The 14917-nt window shown below is 40.6% G+C and overlaps 1 long non-coding RNA gene across 2 annotated transcripts in view; it reads right to left on the bottom strand.

Moving 5' to 3' along the window:
* The window catches only part of LOC117796483, a 72949-nt gene that overhangs the window by 57153 nt on the left and 879 nt on the right, over positions 1 to 14917 (bottom strand). The gene's annotated exons all lie outside the window — the stretch shown is intronic.

Below are 14917 nucleotides of genomic sequence, written 5' to 3'. Positions count from 1 at the left end.
GTGTCTACGTTGAAATACTTTTAAAAGAAAATGTGAAATAACACACGTTAAGACTAGAGATGGAAATGCAATGCAGAGCAATTATACAGATTACAATGAAAACGAAATGTAAGAATGTATTAGAGAAAAGCCTCTAGTAAAGATTATCATTAGTTCCAGGGACTATAATAAGGGGACTTCCCAGGCTGAGTGTGAATTGGGTGTAAGGTGGGGTTAGGGGCTTAAAAAGCTTTCTCAGTTTGAAGCCAGAATTGGTGGAACTCCTTGTCCTCTGGGTATTCACCCAGGCCTGATATTAAACACGGCAGGAAATGCTGCCAAAGTTGTGTTTGTTCTCGGGAAACAGTGCTGCATGCAAGTCCTACACAAACCTTCCAGGCCTTGTGCGGCCTCACGTTTCTACCTACACTTTCCTACTTTCCACTCCCACGTTAGTCTTCTAATAATTCAGTATGTGAGAATACCTCAACACTGTCCTTTCACCCCCTCAACCTAAATCCATGTTGGGCCAGTGGAATCAAGAAAATGACCTCGTTTTGATCCCCCTGACAAATGCAGGGGCCATTTTTAAAATCAAATTTCTGGCCGGTTGACACTCTGCAGAGATTGGAAAGGAAGACATAGCAGAAACACCTTTCATTTAATTCAGCCAATCAGTGTATATGTTGAGTGCTTCATATATTCCTAGCATTGTGCCTGATGCTATTAGGGAGAGAAGTGTCAGAGGCTAATAGTCAGGAATACAGGATCAGCACAATTAAATAAAGAAGGTACAAGACAGGACGTGATTAGCTGTTATCTCTCCCCTTTGTATGTCCTGTGCTAAGAAGGCACCCTTGTCAAAATGCCTTGCTACCATGGTGACAGTTACTAAGAAAAGCACAGATCCACATCTGAACTGCTTAGAGAGTTCTATTTGTTGTTATTATTGTTTTTACACATGTAGTTTCTCCAGTCGGATGAATGGCTCTTAATGGTGGTCTCCAATTTTCTCTATGGATTCTCTATATTTGAGTCTTTCTTTCAAGTCTGTATTCTTTCCTTGAAGAAAACTGAACCAAAAGCACATCAACCCATTTGTGCTGACGTTGCATAGTTTGGGAGTTTTCCCCCTACTTTGGATCAGGCTTTAACCCTTCATGCATTGTTTGGAATGACCTCAGGTATCCCAGGCTTCTAAGTTCATCCAATCTGTTATTACACAGGTATATTCCTCAAGGTTAAGAAAAAATCCTTGATCATGTCTTACTTGTGGTTCCTGTCTTCTCTGTGTCCCAGTTCCTCCTGGCTGTGACCATGGTCCCCTCCTCATTTATTCCCCAAGCACCATTATATACACGCGACTGTTTACAACAGACTTTTAACGAAAGTCGGGGAATAACAGAGGAGGGAGTATAATACAGCATAGGACAGGAATATAAGTACCTAAAAGTTCTTTGGCCCATTTTCTTTTTTTTTTTTTTTTTTTAAAGATTTTATTTATTTATTTGACAGAGGTAGAGACAGCCGGCGAGAGAGGGAACACAAGGAGGGAGAGTGGGGGAGGAAGCAGGCTCATAACAGAGGAGCCTGATGTGGGGCTCGATTCCATAACGCTGGGATCACGCCCTGAGTTGAAGGCAGATGCTCAACCGCTGTGCCACCCAGGCGCCCCTTGGCCCATTTTCAACACAAGGAATTTCTGTTTTTTTCTTCTCAAGGCCTCTTGCTGACATTTTGCTCAGACTTCCTTCTCCATCTCTTTCCTGAGCTTTTCAGGTTCAATCTCTGAAATTCTATTATTCTGAGTAATATAATTCTCATTGTCAAACCTCCTTCCACATGAACTGACCACCCCAAAAGGCCAACCTTTTATTTTCCTTCTCAAGCAAAAGCTCCATTTACCCAAGAAGTGAATTTTGCCATTCCCCTAGAATGTAAAATAGCAGCTAAAAATAACTATTTAAAAATTACTTATTATCTTTCCTTGTTCACATGCTTTCTGGCTTAACTCTCCCATTTGATCTGTATTTAAGGTACTGTTTTTCTTGAGACTATCTGAAGGACAGATGTAAAGTCAAAGTTTCAGAATCATTTTGCACTGTGCATAAGCCATTCATAGGTTTGGGAGAATTCTAGTTTTTTTTTTTTTTAACTTCATTTTCTAATAAGTAATTCCTCAAAGATTCAGAAAAGCTATGGAATTATTTGTGAGTTTCTGATTGTCCTATAAGAGATAGGGCAAAGAACAAAAACGGGCTCCCTGTAGAAAACACCCAACCACGTCTGGCATTATCCCCAGGCCAGGAATTAGGCACCCAGCACAATTTTCATAAAAGAAACCTTTCTGTGTTTAGTCACAGGAGGAGATGCTTAGGCAGTGACCACAACTTTGCTTTAAGGATAGGAATCTTATCTCTGACTACAAGAAAGTTTCCAAAGGTGCTGAGTACGGATATCTCCAAGGTAGCCCTGAGTTACATTTGAATGTGATCTCCAAAGGAAGGTAACACATGACGGTAAGTACAGTTTCTTGTGAAGATGGATCTGTCCCCTCAGATCTCAATTTATGTATCTCCATATACACCTCTATGAGGCTGTTATGTTCTATGCTGAGCACTGGACTAGGTACCATGAAGATGTGAGAAAGCAATACAACAAAATCGAGATCCTACAGAACTCAGAATTCAGAGGGTAAGAAAAGTCTTACTATACAGAAGTAAAAATTATGGAATGAAAAACAAAGTAGAATTGATTCAGAGTTCTGGAATTTTAGAACCAGAAGTATTTTAAAAATCATTCACTGATTTGTAGCAAAGAAAACTGGAGCTCAGAAGGGTTCGTAGTTTGCCTGAAGTCACGCAGCAAATTAGTGGCAGGGCCCACAGATATCAAGAGGTCTGTTTACCTTAACACATGTAACAACTATTAAGCATCAATTCTATGCAAGGAAATATACTGCTTAAGATAACACATGTAAAATGCCAAGCACAGAGGCGCCTGGGTGGCTCAATCAGGTGAGTGTCCAACTCCTGATTTCGGTTCAGGTCACGATCTCAGGGTCGTGGGACTGAGCTTTGCATCAAGCTTCGCACCTGGAGGAGGGTCTGCTTGAGATTCTTTCCCTCTGCCCCTCTCCCCATTCACACTTGCTCTCTCTAAAAATAAATAAATATTTAAAATGCCTAGCACAATGTCTGGAACCATCAGCTGTCACTGTTATCACAATCATCATATCATCATCATCATCATGGCTAAGAATACAGATTTTGGTATTAGCCAGACCCTGATGTGAGTCCCACTTCTGCCACTGGGTGTAACTGTAGATAACCTACTTACCTTGCCTAAGCCCCAATTTTTTTCATCCATAAACTGGGAATAAAAATAGCGTCTACCTAAGAGAATATTTGTGAGGATTATACATACACTCACTTGAGTGTTTATACTTAAATACATATGTTGAAACTGTTCAAACATCAGCTGTTCCATAGTATTTATTAACCTATATAAGTACAAAGAGTCAAATAAGAATACAGACACATAGAGCATTGGTGGAATTTCTCTTTGCTCAGCCTAAATGAAAGAATGTTAGCACGTACTAAGCCTTTCACTGTATACAGATACCAGCACACAAGAATAAGGAACAACAAAAATAGGAGAAGAGATGTTATTTGTGATGTTATCATATAGAAACGATTATTCTCGACAAATATACACGAATTACCTACACAATAATAAGACTGTGTTTGTGCTTTCAAGGAGCTTGGAATCAGCGGAGGAAGAAACCAGACTATTACGATACGGAGTGGCACATACACGGCAGAGCTGGACTCAGAGCTACAGAGGCTCACGAAAGGGCGTCCTGTCTTGTAATGGTGAAGCTAGGGAAGGGAGTCTCAGACAAGGTTTCTCCAATAAAAGAATAAAGAGTTGGCCAGGGGCGCCTGGGTGGCACAGCGGTTAAGCGTCTGCCTTCAGCTCAGGGCGTGATCCCGGCGTTATGGGATCGAGTCCCACGTCAGGCTCCTCTGCTGTGAGCCTGCTTCTTCCTCTCCCACTCTCTCTGCTTGTGTTCCCTCTCTCGCTAGCTGTCTCTATCTTTGTCAAATAAATAAAATCTTTAAAAAAAAAAAAAAAAAAAAAAAAAGAGTTGGCCAAAGACGAGAATAAGGAGTTGGCCAAAGATGAGAGTTGGAAAGAGTCTAAAGCCACAAACCAGCTGTGGTGTGTGTTCTGAACTGGCTCTCGGCATCCACTCCAAACCTCTAGGTGTGTCTTCGGATCCTGCAGGGGTTAAAGAGGGAAAAACCGCATTTCCCCCATCTCCCTGCAGCAAGGGTTCTGTGTTAGCCAATTAGAAGCACTTGAAAGGTGGATCCAAGGCTGGAGTCATGTGCTTTGTTTCTGCTGCAAACTCACTTGTGGACCCATCGGGCTTTTCTGTAGCATTATTTCAGGGTCTAGGTACTAACTCCATGGGTGTTGAGAGGTAGTGACAGGGGCAGTGGTGCTTCCTGACCTTGGGTCACAGCTACGGTGGCATGTCTTTGAACTCTATAGCACCTGTGGAGTCCACGGATGGAGCCTTTCTGATCATTGCAGAGGTAGCAGCTTCCCCCGTAGGCCAGAACTTGTCGTAGGAATCACTCCTGGAGACCCTCTAAGGGACCCAACCACCCCATCCAATGATTTGCCAAGCTCCTGATTTCCTGTATTAAATCCCTTTTTTGCTTAAAATGGTGTGGGTGGTTCCTATTTCTTGCACCTAACACACCAACAAAACACAAAAATGTAAAACGGGCCATGAATAATATAGCTTGCGGGGATTAGTAAACTTCTTCTGTAATGGGCCAAGATAGTAAATATATATATATGTGTGTATATATATATATATACACACACACATATATATACGTATATATATATACACACATACACATATATATACATATATGTATTTTAAAAACCTTTTACTTATTTTTTTTAAAAGATTTTATTTATTTATTTGTCAGAGAGAGAGGGAGACTCTACAAGCAGGGGGAGAAGCAGAGGGAGAGGGAGAAGCAAGCTCCCTGCTGAGTAAGGAGCCCAGTGTGGGACTCAAACCCAGGATGGACCCTCGGATCATGACCTGAGCCGAAGGCAGATGCTTAACTGACTGAGCCACCCAGGCATCCCCAAGACAGTAAATATTTTAAGCACTGTGGGCCACTCATGATCTTCACCTCCCCTTCCTCTCCCACCTCAGTGCTAAGTATCTTCAAATTGCTGTGCAACTATCTCCAGAACATTTTCATTTTGCAAAACTGAAATTCTACACTTCTTAAATAGTAATTCCTCATTCCCTCTCCCCTTCCCCTCCTCTCTTGGCCCAACCACCATGCTATACTCTGTCTCTACAAATTTGACTACTCTGGATATCTCATGTAAGTGGAATCACACGGGATCTGATTTTTTGTGACTAGCTCATATCACCTAGCGTAATGTCCTCAAAATCCATGCTGCAGCATGTGACAGGATTTCCTTCCTTCCTTTGTAAGGCTGAATAATATTCCATTGTATGGAGATGACACATTTTGTTTATCCGTTTCTCTGTTTACGGACATTTGGGTTGCTCCCACCTCTTGGCTACTGTGACTAGTGCTGCTATAAACACGGGTACGCAGATACCTCTTCAAGATCTTGCTTTCAATTCTTTTGGATACACACCCACAAGTGGGATTGCTGGGTCATATGGTAATGCTAATTTTTAACTTTCTGAGGAACCACCACACAGTTTTCCATAGGGGCGCACTACTGTACATTCCTACCAGGGGTGCAGAAGGGTTTCAATTTCTCCACATTCTTTTTTTTTTTTTTTTAAAGATTTTATTTATTTATTTGACAGAGATAGAGACAGCCAGCGAGAGAGGGAACACAAGCAGGGGGGGTGGGAGAGAAAGAAGCAGGCACATAGCGGAAGAGCCTGATGTGGGGCTCGATCCCATAATGCCGGGATCACGCCCTGAGCCGAAGGCAGACGCTCAACCGCTGTGCCACCCAGGCGCCCCCAATTTCTCCACATTCTTGTTAACACTTGTTATGTTCTGATTTTTTGATAGTAGGTATCCTAATGAGTACAAGGTGACATTTCACTGTGGTTTTGATTAGTGATATTGAGCATTGTTTCATATGCTTGTTGCCCATTTGTATATCTTCTTTGCCCATTTTGAAATTGGGACATATGGGGTGTCTGGCTGGCTCAGTTGGTAGAGTATGTGACTCTTGATCTCAAGGTCATGAGTTCAATGCCCACATTGTGTGTGGAGCCTACCTAAAATTAAAAAAATAAAAATAAATTTTAAAAAGGAAGAAATAAAATTGGGATATACGTTTTTTGTTGCTGTGCCGTAGGACTTCTTTATATAATGTGGATATTACACCCTTATCAGATATATGATTTCCTTAGGTTGCTTTTTCATTCTGTTGCTTATGCTAGTTCAGTTTTAGTCTATGCTCATGAATGGCAGTACAGTCTGCAGCAACTTGCAAGCAGTCTGGCCAGATCTGGAGCGATCTTCCATCCTAAAGACACTAATAGGAATGAGCCAGGACATCTTTAACTTGGGATACTTCAGGTTTTAGATACTCTGGTTCACTACGATATCAAAAAGCATCCCCATGCCTTTACAGTGAACCAGAACCAGACAACTTGAGGTTTCTAGGGCTGCAGAATTAGAAACAGCCTCAAGACTGTGTGAGTAAGTGGGAGTCATGGAAATAGACTTACCAGATTCAGGTTTTGCATTGTCAAGCGCCTGCCACTAGAAAGCTGAAATCAAACACAATTTCAATATCTATTTTGCAATTTAACACGCTCTTTTTACTTCAAATGGTAGCTCAGTTCAGCTCCTTTGATTCTCCATGTTTATTCTGAGATGATAAAATATCCTAACTCTAAAAATATTAATGATTTCCACTCTAATATATGGAGAGTTAATGCATGACTTAGTCTAAAATGCTGCCCAGTTCACACAATCTTGCTCCAAAAAACCTTGCTGATTCTGTATTAGTGGGTATGAACACCATGGCATAGTGCATTTGCTAAAATATCCTATTTGAAGAGATAAATTTCTGATGTATAAAAGGTCTATTTCCTCTCCTAAACATTATTGTCCTTTGGAAAAATTTAGGAAGCCTCTGTACGCTATTTTTCTGGTCTCCACAAAAAGAAAGTGGGAAGGTTAAGGACAGAGCTGCAGATGGTCAAGAAGAAGAAACGTTGTAAATGTAGGATCCTAATTCTCTTCCTGATTTTTATGTTAAGTTGTTGCTATTCAAGTATTTACCCACAATGTTCATCACTGCATTACTTCTAATCATGAATGTCAGGAACAGTGATGTTTATAAATGATTTTAGCTGTAAGTAATAGAAAATCCAAATACAAGTAGGTTAAAACAAAAGTTATCTTTCTCATCATAACAAAAAAGCCAAAGACAGGTCACTGCTGGCATTGGTTTAAATGTTCAGTTTTCTCAAGTAAAAGCCTTGAATTTTCTTGACTTTTCCCTCATGGATGAAAAATAGCTACTACAGCTCTAGACGTCTCACTGCTCACAAAGCAGAAAGAATAGGCAAGAAATGGTACCAGTTTTGGCTGTCTCACTTTATTTGGAAGGCAATACATGTATGCCTCCCTTTCCCAAACTTTCCCCTCAACCTCAGTGACCTTCAGCTTACTTCCTGATGGTTGGAACTGATACCAGCCCTCCGTGTAAGTAAGATGAAGAAAACAAAATATATGGGATATTTGGTTTTCCTATCTTATAGAAAGGTAAATAGGAGAACTCAGAATGGGTGTTGGCCTGCTGAGTTATAGGGTCTGCCACGGGAGACCCTCATTTAGTGAAAGCCAGGAAACACCAAAATATCTGAGAATACAAGATTAGCTGACTATGATGTGCCATACGAATTCCAAGTGGCTGTTAAAAACTGTGGTACAGGGGTGCCTGGGTGGCTCAGTTGTTAAGCATCTGCCTTTGGCTCAGGGCATGATCCCGGGGTCCTGGGATCGAGCCCCACATCAGGCTCCTCCACTGGGAGCCTGCTTCTTCCTCTCCCACTCCCCCTGCTTGTGTTCCCTCTCTTGCTGGCTGACTCTCTCTCTGTCAAATAAATAAATAAATAAAATCTTAAAAACAAAACAAAACAAAACTGTGGTACAGAGGGACGCCTGGCTGGTTCCGTCGGAAGAGCTTGTGACTCTTCATCTTGGGGTTGTGAGTTTGAGCCCCACATTGCATAGAGATTAAATAACTAAGACTTAGAAAAAATTGTGGTACAGAAAAATACCTAGGTGCATGCAAAATTATTCATAAAATGTTACCAACTAAAAAATTAACATATAAAATAATAGATAAGAAAACAACAAATTTGTTGGGGTGAAAAAAGTTTAGACAGATTTTACAGACTTACACAGACATCTGCAAAAAGAAAAAAACCTGGAACGCATATTCTGAAAATACTGACTTAGGTTGGGTTTTCTAGGAAAGAGAATGTGAGGCAGGGATTTGCATGCAGGTGGTTTACTCAAGAGCGCTTTCAGGAACAGCACCTAGGAGGGAAGCAGGACTGGGCAGAGGAAGGTGAACGGCAGGATACAGAGGCTTTAACTGGTCCCAGCGGAAATTCTAAAGCTGAATGTCCCAGATCGTTACAATTGAGGGACTGTGCCTTATACCTCCACAACTGACCAATCATTAGCTTTGAGCTGGCCCAGGGGAGTGAACATGACCTAGGATGAGGCAGTTTCCTTCACAGAAGGCAATTTTGGAGAGAAATGCAACAGTGAGTCATCAGCAGCCAACACTCCTGGCAGCGACATCTTGGGATCTGGGCAGCTCACTACAGCAGCCACCAGAAATGTCAACAACGATTATCTCTGGGTTTGTGGATTAAGGTTGGTTTTCTCTCTCTCTCTTTTTTTATGTTTTCCAAATTTTCTACAACAAACATAGTATTGTCCTAAGGATTAAATGAGTTAATTCACATGAAGCACTTAGCACAATTCCTGGAATGCATTCAGCACGCAATAAATTTAGTTATAATTGTTTTTTATTTAGAAATATATACATAGAACACATTATAAGGAGAAAGCATAAATGTGAATGTTGTCAAGAATAAAGTATGAAATAGGATTAAAATAATAATAGACCTTGTCGGTCATTTTGGCTTATTTTGTTTCATCTGTGAAATTCTTTCTATTGCTTCTTTCCAGCATTGTCCCACTGAACTTTTCATAATGATGGAAACTTTGGTATCGGTCCCATCCAGTATGGTAGCCACTAGCCGCGGGTGGCTACTGAGCGTTTTAAATGTGGCTAATGCAAAGAACCAAATTCCAAATTTTATTTAGTTTCAATTAATTTAAATATAAATAGTCACATATTACTAGTGGCTACCAAATACGGGACAATGCAGCTCTATACCAATACTAGTCAACGGTTATTTAGAGAACAGATCTGAAATATTCTTCTCTCTTTAAGCTTGGATTAGTTTCTCATCACCCTGTATAATCTCCTAATCTTGATTTCAAAGTCATACTGTATTTAGATGTGTAGAAAAACAAAATGGTAAGAGTTAATCAATTGTAACAAAAAGTGGCCTGTGTTTTTTTGTGGGGGGGGGTGTTTGTTTGTTTTTTTGGTCAGACTTTCTTTTTTTTTTTTAAGTCATCTCTCCACCCAACGTGGCACCTGAACTCACAACCCTGAGGTCAAGAGCTGTATGTTCTTCGAACTGAGACAGCCAGGTATCCCTCGTCAGGCTTTTTTTTTTTTTTTAAAAGACTTTATTTATTTATGTGACAGAGAGCAGAGAGACAGCCAGCGAGAGAGGGAACACAAGCAGGGGAGTGGGAGAGGAAGAAGCAGGCTCCCAGCGGAGGAGCCTGATGTGGGGCTCCATCCCGGAACGCCGGGATCACGCCCTGAGCCAAAGGCAGACGCTTAACGACTGAGCTACCCAGGCGCCCCCCCACCTTTTTTTTTTTTTTTTACAAACAGAAAGGAAGGTAACTTAGTTGAAAGTTAGGTGCTAACTTTTTTCATGACACATCTCCAAAGGCAAGAGAAACAAAAGAAAAAATGAACTTGTGGGACTTCATCAAGATAAAAGGAATGGGAGAAGATATTTGCAAATGACACTACAGATAAAAGACTGGTATCCAAGATCTACAAAGAACTTCTCAAACTCAATACGTGAGAAACAAACAAACAAATCAAAAAATGGGCAGAAGATATGAACAGACACTTTTCCAATGAAGACATACAAATGGCTAACAGACACATGAAAAAATGTTCAAGATCATTAGCCATCAGGGAAATTCAAATCAAAACCACACTAAGATACCACCTTACGCCAGTTAGAATGGCAAAAATTGACAAGGCAGGAAACAACAAATGTTGGAGAGGATAGAATGGCAAAAATTGACAAGGCAGGAAACAACAAATGTTGGAGAGGATGTGGAGAAAGGGGATCCCTCTTACATTGTCGGTCGGAATGCAAGTTGATAGAGCCACTTTGGAAAACAGTGTGGAGGTCCCTTAAAAAGTTAAAAATTGAGCTACCCTATGATCCAGCAATTGTACTACTGTGTATTTACCCCAAAGATACAGAAGTAGTGAAGAGAAGGGCCATATGCACCCCAATGTTCATAGCAGCATTGTCCACAATAGCCAAATCATGGAAGGAGCCGAGATGCCCTTCAACAGATGACTGGATTAAGAAGCTGTGGTCCATATATACAATGGAATATTACTCAGCTATCAGAAAGAACGAATTCTCAACATTTGCTGCAACATGGACGGCACTGGAGGAGATAATGCTAAGTGAAATAAGTCAAGCAGAGAAAGACAATTATCATATGATTTCTCTCATCTATGGAAAGAAAGAAAGTTGGGTGCTAAAGAGCTATATAATGTATCACTAGTTGTCTGGTATTTTTTAGTAAATAATCTGAAAAGAAATGAAGGAGGTTGTTCCATATCAAATATCTGGTTCCTCTTGGTAAGCCAAAGATGACTTCTCCCTGAAATCATACCTTTCAACCATACTGTCACTACAGTATGGGAGATACCTATAGAAACAATTTGAAAATGCCTGAATAACACTGTGGAAGTCTCTGACCTCTCAGATGGGAGGCATATGTATGGAGATAAGTCACTAAACAGCATCCATGTTCAAGGAAGGGAAGAGACACAGATCTTGGTTTGCATCCCAGCCCTGTCAGTTACTATGTGTACTTTGGACACATTATTTAATTACTCCACAATCAAAGGGTGATAACTACACCTCTGAAGGTCTGTTGGAAGATGAGTGAAATGTAAAGCACCTGGCACACAGTAAGTTCTAAATCAATGAGTGTTATTATTATGTCAATATTATGTCAAGAAAATAGAACAGCAAAAGGGACGTGAGCCCAAATAACATAAAATCTGGGTAATAATTAACTGGCGTAATCATTAAGTTGTAAAATTATTGCTGATATATGTTATTGTATGTGTCTATTGACGACACATAAAATCTAACCCACTGTTTATCAAATAAATGACAAGAATGGATGCTTGAATAAAGAAATGAATCATCACCTTGCACTGTTGTTAATGTTCTTTTGCCCCCAAAATGGGTTGTTATCACTAAAATGGTTTTTTCACTGGTACTGTCACTAGGGAGATTTTCAAAGAAATTATAAAGAACAGTATCAAATTAACAGTCTTGAACAGAATTGTTTTTCTAGACTTAATAGGAGAGATCATGGCTGAAATTAAGATAAAACTTTTTTTAAAGATTTTATTTATTTGAGAGAGAGAGAGAGACAGAGAGAGAAAGAGAGCACCAGGAGCAGGGAGGGGCAGAGGGAGGGGGAGAAGCAGACTCCCCGCTGAGCGGGGAGCTGGATGATGCGATGATGATGCGAGGCTCGATCCCAGGGTTATGGGATCAGGACCTGAGCCCAAGGCAGATGCTTAACCGACTGAGCCACCCAGGTGACCCTTAAGACTTTATTTTTTAAGTCATCTCCATACCCGATGGGGGGGGTCTCACACTTACAACCCTGAGATCAAGAGTCACATGCTCTTCTGACTGAGCCAGCCAGAGGCCCCAAGAAACAACTTCTTGAGCAATATTATAAAGGAACATGTAAGGGCTTCCATCCTTAGACACTTTTGAGAAGACAGACCATGCTCCAGCTGAAAATGTCATCCTCATCTGTGGTAGCCAGCCTCCAGGATAGCCTCTACTGATCCTTACTTCCTAGCACATGCCCTTCATTACTCTCCTGCCCAAATTCAATCAAGGCCGGCCCTGAATATGGCTGACGTGATGTGTGAGTGCCAAGGCTGTGTCATAAAAGGCACTGCAGCTTCTGTTTCAGTCTTTCAGATCGATCACTTGTTCCAGAATAGGCCAGCTGCCATTCTGTGGGAACACTCGAGCTGTCCTGCGGGAAAGCCCATGTGGCCAACAGACTAAGCCAACTTGCCAGACTCGTGAGAGAACCACCTTGGAAGTGGATTTTCCAGCTCCAAATAAGTCTTGAGATGACCACAGCTCTAGCCTACGTCGGACTGCAACCTTACGAGACTGAAACAAAAACGCCCAATGGAACCCTGTCTGATTTCCTGACTCAGAAATTGACTGAGAAATAATACATGACTTCTATTGTTTTAAGCCATTAAATTTGTTTTTTTTTTTTAAAGTAATGTCCAAGACAACATGGGGCTCAAACACAGGATGCTGAAATGAAGGGTTACATGCTCCACTGACTGAGCCAGCCAGGCTCCTCAAATACTTTTTTTTAAAAGATCTTATTTATGTTTTTGAGAGAGAGAGAGAGAGAGAGAGAGTGCATGAGCCGAGGGAGGGGCAAGAGGAGAGGGAGAAGCAGACTCCCCGCTGATTGCGGACCAGACGTGAGGCTCAGTTCCAGGACCCTGAGATCATGACATGAGCTGAAGGCAGCTGAAGGCAGATGCCAACTGAGCCACCCAGGCACCCCCTCAAATGCTTTTTTTTTAAAGTAAACTCTACCCCAAAGTGGGGCTTGAACTCACCACCCCAAGATCAAGTCACATGCTCTACCGAGTGAGCCCGCCTGGTGCCCTTGGTGTATAGTTTTGGGGTTATTTGATATGCAGCAAAAGATAGCTAACATATCAAAACAAACAAAACGAAAAACAAAACATAACAAAACAAACATTCTCTTACTACTGTACAAAGTATCCTGCTTATAGGCTGAACCATATGATCATTCAAGATAACTTCTTGCTTCTTGCTTCATAACTTTAATGTTTTAACAGGTTGACATGTCATTAACTCTATATCTTTCCCTATAAAATTCTTTAAAAATTTTTTTAAAATTTTTTTCAAAGATTTTATTTATTTATTTAGAGAAAGAGAGTGTGAAGGGGAGGGAGAGGGAGAGAGAGTCTCAAGCAGACTTCTCACTAAGTGCAGAGTCCCTTGCAGGGTTCAGATCCCATGATTCTGAGATCACGACCTGGGCCAAAACCAAGAGCTGGATCCTTAACTGACTGTGTCACCCAGGTGCTTCAGATTTTATTTATTTATTTTAGAGAGAGACAGAGTGAGAGGGCATGCATGTGAGCAGGGGGACGGGCAAGTGTAGGGGAAGGGACTTTTCCTACAAAATTCTTACGTGACAAGGAGAATTAGCCAATCAAATATTTAATGAACATCCACTAAGTCTGAGGTATTATTCTAGGCACTTTGCTGATTAAAAGGTATGATAAAGCTGCTGATAATAAAAATGATAGTAAAAATAATGGTAGACACTAATACTATACATGTACTTGTCTTAGACAGTGTTCTAGACACTGTACATATATACTCTCATTTAACCTTAACGTATATTGCCAAATGTCTTCCAGAAAGGTCATACCAAGTTACACTCCATGTGCAGTGTTTAAGAACCAAACTCACTGCAGATGTTTACCTACCAGCACCTAAAGTTTTCAAAAAAAATCTGATAGGTGAAAAATAGAAGTTTAATCTGCATTTCTATGATTACTAGATCTTAAAATGTTAAGCACATTAAAGTTCTGTCTGACATATGTTACAATGTTGGCATTGTGTTTTCTTGACATTTTTATAGTCAATTTCAATCTCTTCCTTTCTAACTTCCTCCAACTCTTTTATAATTTAAAGGCTCTTTCCTAGCCCTAGATCAATTAAATTTTCACTTGTATTTGTTTTCTAGTTTGTTTATGGTTTTGTTTTTTACGCATGTAGTCATTTTTTGTGGCAGGACACAGGAGTTTTTTTTTTCCCCCCATAATCATGTCTCCTTCACTATCAATTAAGTTTTTCTTTCCCCACTGATTTATGATGCCACCTTTATTATCTCAGTAACTCTTATATTACCTGGGTATGCTTTTTTTTTTTTTTTAAAGATTTCTTTGTTTATGAGAGAGAGAGAGAAGCGGGGAGAGGGGCAGAGAGGGAGGGAGGGAGAGAGAATCTCCAGCAGACTCTCTGCTGAGCTGCTGCTGAGCTCAGAGCCGGATGGGGGCTTGATCTCACAACCCTGAGATCATGACCTGAGCAGAAATCAAGAATGGCTTAACTGACTGAGCCACCCAGGTGCCCCTGTGCTACATTTTTTTTTTTTATTACTAACTTCTACTCATTTATGAAAAACCATCACATTCTCCTCCTGGAAGCCTTCCTGATTCTTCCAAAAAGATATGAATACTGCCTCCTTTTTCACCTTCATAACATATAAAATTCTCCCTTGTATCACAGTTAACAGGGTTGACCTTATCCAATTACACTCGAGAGCAGGGAACAGGTGTACTATATATTCATTAAAATTAGATTACTGAATTTTCATTGAAAGGTAGTGATGGCAAAACCGATCTAGTTTGACAAAAAAAT

This window comes from Ailuropoda melanoleuca, chromosome 15 (genome assembly GCF_002007445.2).
Source record: "Ailuropoda melanoleuca isolate Jingjing chromosome 15, ASM200744v2, whole genome shotgun sequence".
NCBI lineage: Eukaryota > Metazoa > Chordata > Mammalia > Carnivora > Ursidae > Ailuropoda > Ailuropoda melanoleuca.
The sequence above is the reverse complement of the archived record's forward strand: the minus strand, read 5'-3'. Positions and strand labels throughout refer to the sequence as shown.